Below are 15050 nucleotides of genomic sequence, written 5' to 3'. Positions count from 1 at the left end.
GGCTTCCTCCGTGGGGTGCCCGGCGGGTTTCCTGCCCGGGAGCTGCTCAGGAAGCAGGAAATCCTGCCAAAGGCCGCCTGTTGGCTGCCAGGGTGGCAGCCCCTGGGCAGGGAGGGAGGGCAGGCAGGCAGCTGCCGCAGGAGAAGGGGGCACCCTCTGCCCAAGCGGCTGCCCTGGCACTGCCCTCGGAGGAGGCTGCAGAGTTTTTTATACCTGCCTCCTGGCAGGGAGAGAGGGAGGGAGGGGGGAGGAAAAGTCCCCACAGCAGCAAGGAAGGGTGTGGGGAGGGACGCTGGTCCCCATAAGTGCCACTTCAGCGCTGGCCACTCCTCCAGCGGGCACTGCAAACACACACACACACACACACACAGCGCAGGCCACAGCTGCTCCCCTGCCCGCCAGCTGCCCTGCCTTCTCCCCCCCTTCTCCCCCCCACTTGTGGAACGCACTCTCTGCATGCTCAGAGGCCCTCTCTCCGTATCCCTGCGGGTTCTGGGGCCAAAGGGGACCATCTAGGGCAAGCTTCCTTGGCCCTCCAGATGTTTTGGGACTACAACTCCCATGATCCCCAGCGAGCAGGACCAGTGGTCAGGGATGATGGGAACTGTAGTCCCAAAACATCTGGAGGGCCGAGGTGGAGGAAGCCTGATCTATAGGGCAGCCCAGATGCCCCCCTCGGGAAACGCAGGATCTGGCCATGACTCTCCCCTCCTGCAGCTTCCAGCCACTGGGATTCAGAAGCATTTAATAATAATAATAAAATTTTATTTATATCCTGCCCTCCCCAGCCAAAGCCGGGCTCAGAGTGGCTGCCTCTGAAATTGGAGGGCAGAGCAGAGCCTCTCTCCTCTCCAATCCACTTTGGATCCACATTGAGGTCGCTGGCCATCTCTTTCCCCTGTGGCAGGGAGTTCCACAGCTCCATGGGGCACTGTGGAGGAGCAGGAGAGAGCCCTGCTGGGGAGGAGGAAAAAGACCAGCCAACTGAGTTATGGGGAGGACGGGGCTCCTCTGAAAGTGGACCAATCTTGGGTGGGGGGGCTCCCTGGCCTGTTGGCCAGCATGGGGTTGGACTAGATGACCCCTGGGTTCCCTTCCGGCTCTATGCTTCTACGGCGGGAAGGGAGAGACACCCCTGGGATTGTGCAGCTGGAGCAGGGGGGCAGGGGAGGGCCCTGGGCGAGGCACCCCCCGGGGGGGCATGGGGTGGGGGCCCTGCAAGACTCCCGCCATCTCCCCCCCCAGCACCCAGCCAATTCCACCCCCTGCGGGTGCTGGGGGAGGTGCTGTGTCAGCAGGCCGGCCAGCCGGCCTGGGTGGTAAACCAACCCCTGCTGCTAATGTCAGGGTTGTGGCAGGGTGCCCCCCCGTCACCCAGACAGCCTCTCCCTCTTCTGGCCCCACGGCCCTGATAGGGGGTCATTACCTGCCCCCCCACAAGCAGGCTGGTTATTTCCTGCCCCCCTTCTGCCCTCAGGCAAGACAGCTCACCTGGCCTGGAGGAGCAGCAAACAGGTAAGACCTAGTTGCGGGGGGAGGGGGGCATGAATGACACACTCCCCAGGCAACCTTCCCCACCTCAGCACCTTCTCTCAGAAACTCTTTTTGAGGGGGTCAGGCTGGATGACCTTTGGGGACCCCTTCCAATTCTAGGATTCAATGGCCTTGGAAGGCAGGAGGGCTCTCCTTCATTGGAGGCTTCTCCGCAAAGCTCAGGTGGTCACCTGCCAGGGATTCTTGAACTGAGACGCCTGTCTGGCAAGGGGGTCAGGCTGGATGACCTTTGGGAGCCCCTTCCATCTCAACACTTCCAGGGGAGGGAGGAAGATTCTCCCTCTTCCTCTGCCATGCAGATGCCAATGGCTGCACTGGGGGGGGGACATTGGCGTTCTTGGCTGTGACACCCCCCAGGAGAAAGAAAGCCGCCCCAGGAAGTGGGCGCTGTTTTGCACCCGCCCGTCCCAGTTCCCCCCTTCCGAGTTAGCTGAGGATGCGGCCAGGCCCAATGGCATTATGAGACAACGAAGGCATGGCCTGAGCAGGCACTTAACCTGGGAGAGACCAGGGTTCGAATCCCCACCCGGCAGGGTTGTTGTGGAGATTACCAGAGAGAACCATGTGCGCCACTTTGAGCCACTTTAGGGATAAGAGATGGGATATTGATCCATCCACCCATCTTCAAAGCAGAGTGCTGGAAGGGACCCGAGGGTCATCTAGTCCAACCCCCTGCCATGCAGGAAGTTTTTGGGGCTCGAACCCGAGACCCTGAGATTAAGAGTCTCCACCTCTGCTGACTGAGCTGGGGGGCAGGGGGCCCTGGGAAGGACCCCGCTGTGGGGAGGGCTGGTAAGAAAATTCAGCTGGCATAATGGGCTGGGATTTTCCATCTGTGACCCCAAAGGGACTCTGTGGGGCTCTTCCCCTGCAGCTCAGCGCCCCCCAAGTGACACAGGAGGGGCGGGACAGAGAGAGAGAAGTCAAGAGTTGCTCAGAAAGGCAGTTTCCTTCCTCTGCCCTCCTGGCTCACTTGACCCCCCAGGGGGAAGCCTCCCTGGCCAATGGGACACCATGAATCACAGAAGCGCAGAGTTGGAAGGGACCTCCAAGGCCCATCTAGTCTGACCCCCTGAACTGCAGGAATTGCAGCGCAAGAATCCTGGACGAAGAAAGGAGAGCCGAGTTGAGCTTCTCCTCTTCCTCCGCGTGTTAAAACGTCACAGAATAGACCCCAAGGGTCATCCAGTCCACCCCGCAATGCAAAGGGGGAACCAGAGAAGGCCTCTGCCCCACGACGAGGCCAAATGGTGCAGTAAATTGGAAGCCTGAAAGTGCAAGCACCCCCTCTTTCAAGGCTCCCCCACAAGACACCCCTCCGTTTTCCCTCGCAAGCAACCACCCCCCGAACTGTTTGAGAGGAAGCCAGCCTTGCAAAGAGGGGTGTGGGGCTCAGGGTGGGGGGTGTTGCTAGAGGGCATCGCTGGGGAGCAGAGGCGAGGCCCAGCGCCCAGCGCCCAACCCCCCCAAATATGCCCCCCAAGAGAGAGGGGTCTAGCAGAGTGTCAGACTGGGACCCGGGAGGCCAGAGTTCGAATCCCTGCTCAGTCGTGAAGCTCCCTGGGGGAGGCCTGGGGGCCCAGCCCCTGCTTCTCAGCCTGACCTCCTTTGCAGGGTTGTTCTTCTCCTGCAGGACTAAATGAGGATATAAATTCAAAAGCAGTAAATAGGCAAGATTCCCTTCCTTGCAGGTGGGGGGCAGGTGTAAGGACTAAGGCATAAATAATAAAGGCAACCTCTCAGGGATTCTTCAGCTGCAACTCCTGCCTGGAGGGGCTGGGCTGGATGGCCTTTGGGGGTCCCTTCCAACTTGGCAACTGCATGGTTCTCTGACTCCGGTGGAGGCAGAAGGGGAGGGCTGAGCCTATGACCGAAGGCTCTTTGGCCACCGGGAGCCCCCCGCTGGCGCCCGGAGCCCTCCAGTGACCCCAAAGAACTTGAAAGGCCCTCCTGCCCCACGGCAGGCGCTGGGCTAATTGGCATGGGCCGCCAGAGGCCCCCCAAGCCGGCAGGAGGAGGAGGAGGAGGGCCGGGCGAGGAGAGGCAGCACTCTGCCCTTCCCTGCGTCTGGCCTGCCCTTCCTGGCCGCCACTCAGGCCCCCCACTGCCCCCTAAGCGGCCCTAATGAGGCGTGGGGAGCCACCTCTGGGGCAGCGCCAGCAGCAGGCCGGGGAGGGCAGTGCCAGCCGGTGCAAGCGCTGCGTCATCTTTGTCCTGGCCGGCCGTGGGGGTCCCATCCGGCCAAAGTCAAAGGCACACAGCACCCCCCCAAGTCCCCACTGGGCATCTTGGGGGGGGCAGCAGGTTGGGGGAAGGATGGCGCCCCCTGTCACTCACAGGACGGTGGGTCACAGAGGCAGGCAGTCAGAGAATCGTGGAACTGGAAGGGAGTTGGAAGGGAACTCTGGGGCTCATCTAGTCCACCCCCTTGGCAAGGCAACAATCGCAGCTCAGGCAATCTGCACCAAGGTTTTCATTAAGGTTGGGTTTTTGGAACCCGGGTTCCGCAAGCCCTTTTCCCCAGGTGGTCTTCACTGGGCCTGACCCCTTTTCCGCCTTGCCCACTTGTCCACCTTGCAGCTGGCAGACTCTCCTGGGCACCAGCAGGTAGAACCTCCTTCTGCAGCTGCAACCCCCCAAAAAACCCCCTCCTCCCCTCTTCTGGGCAAGGGTAGCAGGAGTGGGTCTTAGCTTAGTTTGGGGGTCACAGCTTGCAACGCAGCGGGTTGGACTAGATGACCCTTGGGTCCCTTCCGGAACTACGGTCCAATGTGCTCCTTGTGGGATTGAGCAGAAGGACTATTGATGTACGAATGGTGGCTCTAGACAGACCCCCAGACCCCACTTGGCCCCAGACCCTCGTGCCACCCCCCCATGCCCTGCCTCTTGGGGTGGGGTCCCTCTCCCCGCCCCCCCCAGTTGCAGAGGCGGCCGGCAGACCCCCACCGGGCTGTGCAAAGCTGCATTCTTCCCCTTGACAGGGCGGAATAATTGGGCTGGCGCAGAGCCCTGACCCGCGGCTCAACCTGGGGCCGCCATGGTGAAATCCGGCCCCACAAGCAGCCCCCCGCACTTCCTGCCTCCCCCCAGCCCAGCCCCCAAATCACCTTCACTGCGGACGGCCGAGTCAGCACGCAGCCGCTTGCACAACACAAGGCGCACACAGCGCAGCCAGGAAAGCGAGGAAGGAGCCACTTGTCAAAGCACAAAACTCAGCCTGAGGGTCGCAGGTTTGAGGCCCACAGTGGGGGTTGGGATAGATGACCCTCAGGGTCCCTTCTAACTCTGCAGTGCTATAATTCTATGACTCCTCAGCCAGAAGCCCTCCAGATCAGGCATCCCCAAACTCGGCCCTCCAGCTGTTTTGGGACTACAACTCCCATCATCCCTAGCTAACAGGACAAGTGGTCAGGGATGATGGGAACTGTAGTCCCAAAACATCTGGAGGGCCGGGGTTGAGGATGTCCGCTCCAGATACTCAGCTGGACTGCAGCTGGAGGGTGCAGAGGCTGCTGAGAGTTGTAGTTCAGCCACATCTGGGCAAAGGCTGGAAACAAAGCCCCCCCACACTTTCAAGAGGGAGTTTCAAAAGAAGGGGGCTCATTCTGCCCCTCATACCCAGCAAGCCCCCTCCCCAGACTGTCTCTACCCCCCAGCAAAGCTCCCCTCCTCATTAAGGAAGCCGCCTTAGTCAGACCATTGGCCTATCTAGATCAGTCATACCTGCACTGGCTGGCAGCAGTCACTCTCTGGGGATATTCCTAGGTCTACCAGGAGATGCCGTCAGGGTTCGAACTCGAGTCCTTCTGCATTCCAGGGAGGTGCCCCACGACTGAGATGTGGGGCATCCCCCATTTGCCTATTGCAAAGGCCCCACTGGCAGAGGAGGCCGGGCAAAGCACACTCAGAGAAGGCTGCTCCCCCCCCCCCGTCCTCTGCCAGGAAACCCCTTCCCTCCCCAAAGCCCTGATTCATCCCTGATGGGAAACACAGAAGTGACTCAGCTCCTCCCGGGCCCTTGGAAACCTCTCTCTCTAAAGCCTATTTGGGGAGGAAGCCACTCTGTCTGGTGGCAGGAGGTTCCAAAGGCTGCGCAAGGAAGCAGCTTTCGTGTGCCTGGCCTGCCTCTCTAGCAGGGGGCAGAAAGGGGTGGTATAAGGCTCAAACCCAACACCCTACCACTCACCCTCCCCATGTCCAAGGGCAGGGGGCGCACTCACCTCCTCGCCAAATTCCTGCAGGGTCTCTAGTCCTCAGGAAAGGCAGTGAAGAGGAGGCCTTGCCATCCCAAACTCGGCCAGTGAACAGGATACTGGAAAAGAAGACATCCAGGAAGGGGGTGAGCCCCCTCTTTGTGGGTGCTGCTGGCCCCCCATCCACCTCACCCCCAGGGACACCCCTCCTGGGGACGCGGGTTGCAAGAGGGGGTGGGAGCTGCCTCTGAACCTGTCCAAGCAAGGAGAGAGCCAGGCGGCCCCCAAGTGCCATGGCTGGTTACCCAAATGTCCAGCATGCCTGGCCCCACACTGAGCCCCCCAACCAGGCCCAGGCGGCTTCCAGAGGGGAATGCACGCAAACAGGCACTCAGAGCGCACGGGGCATCGCACAGAGTCACAACGCTGCCTGTGGCACAAAGGACAAGCGCCTCCTCTTCTCTGCTTCCCCTCAAGCAATGCATCGGTGCAGCAAACTGCGAAATATACAAGTGGAGTTTCCTTACGCAGAGTGCAGCTAACCTATGGAACTCACTGCCACAGGAGGCGGGGAGGGCCACCAACTTGGGCAGCTTCCAAAGAGGACAGGGCGACTTCGTGCAGGAGGAAAGGGCTATTGGAAACCACGGTGCTTCTGAATCTCCCTTTCTGGAAGCCCAGGAGGGGAGAGGGCTCTGGGGCTCCAGTCCCGCTTGCTGGTCCCCCCTCCAGCATCTGGGCAACTGCTGTGAGAACAGGAGGCTGGGCTAGAGGAGCCTCTGGCCTGATCCAGCACATACAACTCTTTTCCTGCTTGTAATCTGAACTCATGCAAAGCTATGCAAAGAAGGCAGAACAGCAAAACAAAGCCACAGTCAGAAGTCAGGAGGACTGATCAGGAAAACTCAAATCTATGTCTCAAAGACCAGTGGAACAAACTCTGTTGGGCTGCATAGAATTATGGAAGGGTCCCCTGAGGGTCATCTAGTCCAACCCCCCGCAGTGCAGGAATCTCAGCTCAAGCACCCATGACAGATGGCCTCTGCTTAAAAACCTCTGCTGGGCTCCCTCCCAACTCTGCAATTCTATGAATGGGAGGCAGATCTTAAAACTTGAGCAAGTCCGTAGGGCAGATCACAGAAACATGGGGCTGTAGAGCTGGAAGAGACCCCAAAGTCCAGCCAGGAATCCCAGGCCATTGGGGGCCTCAAAGGTCAATGGAAGCCATCCAGGCATTAAGCGGCGTATAAATGAACAAGCAGGAAATGAGAATGCCAGCACCCAAAATGAGCTGGTAAACAAGCGAGGGACCACAAGGAGCCTCAGGTGAGATGGCCAGGCACCTCACCTGCCACAATCTGGCCTGGCAGGAGCTCCTGGACGTCTCCAAGGGCAGCCCCACAGAGAGAGCACAGAGGTAGTCTAACCTTGGTGTGACAAAGGCAAGGGTGTCTGCGTCCAGGTCTGAGTTTAGGAAGGATTTTAAGTCCTCCCTGGCAAGCGAGTATCGGGGGGATGATCTCCAAAGAAGTTCCTTGGGGTAGGAGGGCTGGGAGAAACTTCACACCTGGCAACCAATTTGCCCCTTGGTTTTCAGAGAGTAGATGGTGAGACGAGTCTAAAAGGCCCAGGACACAAGTTTCCATGGCCCTCTAGTGGCTCTGGTGGCCGCTATCATACCGTATTTTTCACTCCATAAGACACACTTTTTTTCCTCCTAAAAAGTAAGGGGAAATGTCTGTGTGTCTTATGGAGCAAATGCGTGGTCCCTGGAGCTGAATTGCCCAGGGGCAAAAAGCAGATCATGCTCTCTTTTTTTGAAAGAGGGAAGGGGGTGTTGAAACAAAGCTGCTGAGCAGCTGATCGCAAGCGATCGGGAGGGAGATAAGGGACTCTAGAGATAAAGGAGGCTGCCTGGGAGGGGGAGGTAAAAGGACATGGATCCTCAGGATTTTTGCATTGGGTCACCCGAAATTCACCGTCAAATCACATATCATGTCTGTGGCCACAGCATGAACCACAAAAATCATATATCCACTGTTTTGTTCAGAATATTTTTTTCCTTGTTTTCCTCCTCTAAAAACTAGGTGCGTCTTATGGAGCGAAAAATACGGCATTTAGCGTTAACTCTGGAAGTGTGGACTCAATTCTGACCAAATTAAGCCCCCTAGAGCAGACTGTACATCGTTATGACTCCCTCCCCAAACGTCACAGAACCACAGAATTGTAGAGTTGGAGGGGACCCCAAGGGTCATCTAGTGCAGCCCCCGCACATCACTCGTTGCGGGTTCAATACCCCTTGGCTCCCCTCCCCGGGATTGTGGCCTCCGCCTCCTGCTGGCAGCTTCGAGGAGCCACAGGTAAGAACTGAGCACAGGGAAGCCAAGGTGGGCGAACGACCCCAAAGGAGCAGGACGTGCCCCCACCAGATGTGCTTGTTGAACGGCCACTGTAAGCTGTGAAGGTTCATTACTGTTTCACAAGTTGTGTATGTCTTTCAGGGCCAGGGCAAATAACGGGACCCAGTCTTGCAGCTGTGAAGCATAGCAGGTGCTGCTGAGTTGTGCTCATCAAGCTGTGTCAGCAATTGGGTCTAGTATATAAGGAGCAGCACCTAGCTCCTCTCCCATCACCCTGGGGGGTGGGTTGGTGGTTGGGTCTGGTTTGTTGTCATCTTTAGTGTAAAAGGAGTTTTTTTTTTGTTATTAAAACCTTGTTAAAAAGTTATTTTGAGTTCCTGGTTATGCATGGTCTCCCCAGCAAGCTCTCTGCAGCCAACAGTGCTGCCCCTCCCCTAACACCCCTAACATCTGGCCACACAGAAACGCAGCAAAGTGCTGCACCCCAAAAACGTCCCGCCCTAGGGAAAAAAGAAAGGGGGCCCAGACCCACAAGTCCAGTCCCAGGAGGTGATGGCACCCGGTCCAGCCTGGCCCCAGAGAGCCCCATCTGCAGGGGCAGCCCCTTCCCCTGGCTAGGGGTCTCCAGGGCCCCCTTCAAGGAGCCAGGAGGTGCCTTTCTCCCCATTGTTCCACTTCTTATCCTGGCTGGATAAGGCCAATGTTGTCCTGGATCTCTGGAGTCAGTCAGCGCTGGCTCCCTTAATCTCGCCCAATGTTTAACTGAATTCTGCCCTCTCCTACTCAGGACCCACAACTCCCCGTTTGTTTTTGCCTGGTCCTTGGAGGTCAGAAGATGAAAAGGCGTCTCCAAGGACATGTGGAGGGACCCTCTGAATCAGGCATTGCGAGAGCTCAGACACGGAACCAGATTTCAAAACACCGGAGCAAACAAAGCCCCAGAAATAAATGGGCGGGGCTTCGGAGCATGCACAGAGTGCAACTCTCTTCCCAATCCTTCAGGCATTGGCTTGCAGAAGTCATTCTGTTTCCCCACAATCTCCTTGTCTTCCTTTAGCACATTTTTGACCCCCTGGTCACCCAAGGGTTAACCCCTTCCTAGCCTAGATGGTCTCCTGCTACAAATGTAGTTAAACCACTTCTGGCCGTTGGTCTCAATGATTTTACCAATGTGCTCTCCAAAGCCTTTTTATTTTTTAGCATCCTTTACTATCTACTTTAACTTTCTTCTTTGGCCAAAGTTTGTGCTCATTTTCGTTCTCTTCATTCAGACAGAACTTGCATTTTTCAAAAGAAGCCTTCGGGTCTCCAATGACTTCTCCAACTCTGATCATTTTGGAGAGATTTAATCCTCCATTCTTTGCCTTTCTACTTCCTTGCCATATTATCAATGATGATGATGATAATATATATAAATAAAAGTTTGCATCCTGCCCTTCACCCTACGATCCCAGAGCGGTTCACAACAGAAAAATGCAAAATGAGGACAAAATACATTATGCATGTTGAAGGATGCACTTTAGAACATTTCTACCTCCACACACCAGCAAATTCCCAAAATGCTGCTCCTACAGACCTGCATTAGAGCTGGGCAATGTCTGGTTTTCAACATCGTGATACACCATGAGCCATACATCACGCTATACCGATATATGTATCACAATGTCTGAAATAAGGGTGGAGTTAGGGAGAGGCACTGGCTGGCTCCACGGTTTCCCTCCCTTTGTAATTTTGGCACAGGGCGCACACACGTCATGATTTGCAATATATTACCAGGTCAAAAATTATGAAACCAAAATCATGATATCCGGTTTTCGATGATATATTGATATATTGCCCAGTCCTAACTTGCATAAAGGAGGCCGAAAAAGCTTCAACTGTATCACTGCCTCACTTCCAGGCCTTTACTAAGGTTGCCAATGTGGTGCCCTCCGTAGGGGGTTGAACTAAAACTCCCATCGCTGACCAATATCCTCATTGTGATGAAGTTTCCTCTTTGGAAGTCAAATGGGATTGTGCACGATTTTCTGGGCAATTGGCCAGTTAAATTCATATTTAATTTAATAGCACAGTGGCTGCTGCTCCCAAGTGGTTGGGCAACTGTGCCATCTCATGCCAGGTTTTGGGTGCCACTCAAGGTTCAGTCTAGGGGTGCCCCCGGTCAATTCCACCACCCACAACGAATCTGCCCCTTTGGGGAATTCTAGCTTGCTGGACTCGGTGCTGTGTCTGACGTCCAGAGCAAAACCACCTCCGATACGCCCTTCTCTGTCCTTCCTAGAGTTTGCAGCCAGAGATAACCGCCAGGTTTCTGAGATATTCAGTGCACCAAAGCCGTCCTCTAAGACTAAGCACTCCACTTTGCCCCTCTTGACTCTGAGGCTTCTAGAGCTGGCACAGAAACACTTGCAGACAATCTCTCCCAATCTTGGGGCAAGATGAAAGAACTGCTAGGCTGCACACAGGTGGCTGGTGGCAAAATGTTTTGCACATGGCAAGGGTGGTTTGCAGAACGTTCAGCTCAGGATTCCGCAGAGAGGGAAGGAGCACTTTCCGTGGGGCGGAAGTGTACACAGAGAGTCTTTCCTTCCAGATTTCAGAGGGATATCTCCCTGGATGGTCTTGCCAGACTTTCGATCCGAGGACAGGACGTCCTGCACCAGGCGAGGGGTTGGACCAGATAATTATTCTTCGCAAGATTAATTATATATTGTATTTTTAATTAACATCGTTATGCTTGCAAACCGCTCCGGGAATATTTATTGATGGGTGGCTAGATAAATTTGATTAGCGGTAATAAATAACCCTGTTCCTGATCTGGAGGCTGGATGCGGCCCATTGAGCGCCGGCATTCCTCCCCTCCCACCTGTGCCAGAATTAGACCTGAAAAAACCCTGGGAGCCACTAGGAGGTTTTCCAAGTGGGGGCCTGTTGTTTGGGGAGGGGGTCGCAGCTGCGGAAGGAAAGGCTAAACCTCCCCAAGCGATGCGTTACCCCCAGTGCCCAAAATGTCCCTGTGCCGCCATTAGGTTCATAGAATCACAGAACGGAAGTGTTGGAAGGGATCCAAAAGGTCACGTGGTCCAAGCCCAGGCAGAGCAGGTATGGCAGCGCAAAGGCACAGGGGTGTCAAGAATGAACGGTGAGGCAGACACACAAAATGTGTCTGAATGCCTGCCTCTTTGCAACTATTTGTATGCCTGTGTGTGGATGCATGTGGTTTTTTTGGGGAGGGGTCTCTTCTTACTAGTGGCTCCGGCCACACCCCTTACATTTGGCCCCATAACCTTGGCCAGGGGTCAGCAACCTTTTTCAGCAGGGGGCCGGTCCACCGTCCCTCAGACCTTGTGGTGGGCCGGACTATATTTGGGGGGAAGGAATGAACGAATTCCTATGCCCCACAAATAACCCAGAGAGGCATTTTTAAGAAAAGGACACATTCTACTCATGTAAAAACACACTGATTCCTGGACCGTCCGTGGGCCGGATTTAGAAGGCGATTGGGCCGCATCCGGCCCCCGGGCCTTAGGTTGGCCATCAGGGAATGAGGCCTCAGGCTGACAAAAGCCCCCCCCCCCACTTTCCAGCTCTGAATCAAGAAGAGGCGGAAACTCTGAACCAAAGATGTGTCATGTCAGGAAATGAGTGATATGCAAAACTTGTGGGCTGGAAAGAGGATGAGACAAATTCATGAAGGGGGGGCTCTCCATGGCGCTTGTGCTCAGATCCCGCTTGCTGGTTCCCCCCACACATCTGGTTGGCGACTGGGAGAAGAGGGGCTGCCCAGATGGGCCTCCTCTGGCCTCATCCAGCACCAGCCAAGCTCTTCTGGTGCGCTTGTTACTCACTGGGGAAACCCCACAACCCTCGGCCACAAGTGGGACGCCGGAGGCAGGTCTTCAAACTTGCCTTCCAGCTCAAGTTGGAAGGGCCCCAGAAGTGATGGGAGCAGGCCTACCTCTGCCCATGTGCAGAGTGCCATTTGCTTCACAAATGGGGATTTGCATCATCATTAGGGGAAGGATGTGCCAGACTTGGCCCAACTCTTTACTCCAAGGACTGGCTATGGGCCCCCTGCCTCCCAATTTGCCTAACCCTCTTTGAAACTCAACCAGGTTGGTGGTCATCACTGCCTCCTGTGGCAGGGAGTTCCACAGTTCAACTCAGCACTGTACGAAGGTCTTTCTTGTCCCTCTCCCAAATCTTCCAACCTTCAACCTAATGCAGTGTCAGAAACTTAGCTATATAAGCTCAGCACCAAAGGGCATCTTGAACCTCGGCCCCAGTCGCCACAACAGGATGTCTATTCTCCAGGGGGCTGGACTGGATGACCCTTGGGGTCCCTTCTATGATTCCATTGTCCTATGCTCTCAGCTACGTTGCCTGACTGCCGCTTGCTCCTCCAACAGTCTCCTTGTCCCAGGATGCAAGACGGAGAAACACACCCAGTGGGAATGGAAATGGCAATAGCTACGGACTAAGGCAGAGGTTTTTAAACTGCGGTCACCAACCTGATGACCAGAAATCTCCAGGAATTTGCACCTGGACCAGCGCCAGCAGCAAAATGCACCAGGCAGATGTCTAACACTGCATGGGATGCCCATGAATTCTAGTGTTACGAGAGAGGAAGAAGAACTTTATAAACTTCTATCCCATTGCCTCTGATATGCCTTTTCTTTCAACTAAAAAGTTGCAAGTGCTGCAGGCCTTCCTCACAGGGGCGTCGCTCCTGGACCATTTTGCTCACCCTTTTCTGAACCCTTCCCAGTTCTACAGATCAGGACCAGCACCTGACAGCGCCGTCCCCCATTCAGGACCAGCCACTGACTCTCCTCTTCTGCGGAAAACCAGCTGACCGGCACATCTTTGCAGGCCTGGGCTGGCTGGCTTCCCTCTCACAAAGGCCGCCGGCCGTTCCCCTCCCTCCCACAACCCCCCCCCACCTCCGGCCCCACAAGCCGGACTTCAAAACCAGGCCGGTGTGGCAACCCAGCCAGCCGCACAACCCGTCATTAGGGGCCTGCAAGAGACTCCAGCGGTCGGACTGGGAAGAAAGCAGGACAGGTGAGGGAGAAGCAGAGACGGAGGACCAGGGCCCAGCTAGCTCAGAACTGTCAACACTGATGGGCAGAAGCAGCGCTTTGGGTTTGGTCTTTCTTAGCTCTCCCTGAAGACGCTGGCAGGGACTGAACAGGGGTCCTTCTCTACGCAGAGCTTTTTGATACAATTTATAGGCCGTTGTTTCTACGCAAAACACTACTGTTTCTAAGCAAAGTTGCAAAAGAGTTATAATCTGTTTAAATTAACTAGACGTCTGAAAAGTGTCAACGGAGTGCCTGAAGTTCAACGGGGTGGGGGGGCTGCTGGGTCTCAGCTGGGAGGCAGAGCCACAGAATTGGGCCAAGAGGACCAAGAGCCCATCCTGCAGGAGCTCCACCGAATATGCTCTGCCCAGGGTTCGAAATCCGCCTGGCGCATTTTGCACCTGGCTATTGGCCACCTGCAACCAAGTGTAGATGCCTGTGAGCCAGGATGGGGCCTGACATCTCGGCCACCTGGGGATCCTTGGATCGGGACTGTTTTCACACACGAAGACCCCGTCCTGCTAAATTCTATCTGTGATATTTTATCTGCACCATCAGAATGAACTTCTGTAACCAAAATGCTTTTTCTGGGCAGCCTGAGCAGGAGTAGTGAACGAAGTTATAATGAATTGCTGGCGCTTGTCTTCACTCCCCCCTCCCCCCTGCTTATATATGTGAAGAATCTGCCTACATTATGAATGGTCACCATTAAGAAAAAGAAGTCTGAATAGACTAATATATATGCGGACAGTCCCTGGATCAAGGAATTTTCTTCTTTAAGTTCTCAAAACTCTTAACCCAGCTCAAGGTTGTCCTCTGAACTAGCCAGATGTTTCACTGAGAATCAATCACAGTCAGCCCATCATTTGAAAAATAAGACTTCAGAGCCGTCCGTCCGGCCCCCAAATGGCAACTAGACATTTAGTTTTGGTGCCTGCAGCCTTGGTTTAAGGAGCCTTTTGGCCCCTAGCTTATACACCTGAGTTTCTAACACTGGCTAGACCATTGAACTACAGCCTGCTCTCCCCTCCCAGCTTCCGCTAACACTGAGGCCAAGCCAGGGACGGAATCTCAGCTCCCCCCCCCCCTGTGCCTGCTCCTGGTCCAGGGGGCACCCCCAGGATTCCTGCAGGGAGGGGGCAAATGGGGGGGGGCGGGATGCCAGCTGTACAACCTCCTGGTCAAGATGCTCTGCCCAGCAGCCCCCCCAAGGCAGTGGAAGAGAGGAGCAGCCCTTGCAAGGACCCCGCCCCAATCTCTCTCCTCCAGAATGCTGTTCTGCTGTTGCTGGTTTTATTCATTTTCAGGGCAACCATTTCTACCCTGCTTCAATAACCAAAGAAACAGAAACAGCCCAGGAGAGCCTGCAGGACGGCCCATCCATCCCAGCCTCCTCTTCTCACAGTGGCCAACCAGATGCCCAAAAGGAAACCCACAGGCAGGATTCGAACACAGCCCTCTCCCCTCCTGCGGATCCCAGCTAGCCTGGCTGCCTCCAACTGCAAACACAGAACAGAGCCATGGTGGATGGGGGCCACCCACAGCCCTCGCCTCCTCCGTGATTTGGTCCATTCCTATTTTAAAGCTCTCTGGGTTTGCAGCCATCGCTGCCTCTTGTGGGAGGGAGTTCCACGGTTTAACACTGCACTGCGTGAAGAAGGACTTTCCTTCATCTTCCAACCTTCAGCTTCATCCACTGGGAGTCCCCCATTTCCTCCATTATAAAGGATGGGGGAAATGGACTCCTGTTGCCCCCACCAAGAGGCCCTCCCACACTGCAAGGTGCAGGACAGCGTCTCCACCCCCATCGTTCTGCCCGGACACTGAGGTCCAGCTCCGAGGGCCTTCTGGCGGTTCCC

The 15050-nt window shown here is 55.5% G+C and overlaps 1 protein-coding gene across 2 annotated transcripts in view; it reads right to left on the bottom strand.

Moving 5' to 3' along the window:
* The window catches only part of SLC4A2 (solute carrier family 4 member 2), a 58469-nt gene that overhangs the window by 37808 nt on the left and 5611 nt on the right, over positions 1-15050 (bottom strand). For both annotated transcript variants that reach the window (XM_053409695.1, XM_053409693.1), the window contains exon 2: positions 5775-5866. The gene's annotated coding sequence lies outside the window, so the exon portion shown is untranslated. The remainder of the gene's footprint in view (positions 1-5774; positions 5867-15050) is intronic.

This window comes from Podarcis raffonei, chromosome 12 (assembly GCF_027172205.1).
Source record: "Podarcis raffonei isolate rPodRaf1 chromosome 12, rPodRaf1.pri, whole genome shotgun sequence".
NCBI lineage: Eukaryota > Metazoa > Chordata > Lepidosauria > Squamata > Lacertidae > Podarcis > Podarcis raffonei.
The sequence above is the reverse complement of the archived record's forward strand: the minus strand, read 5'-3'. Positions and strand labels throughout refer to the sequence as shown.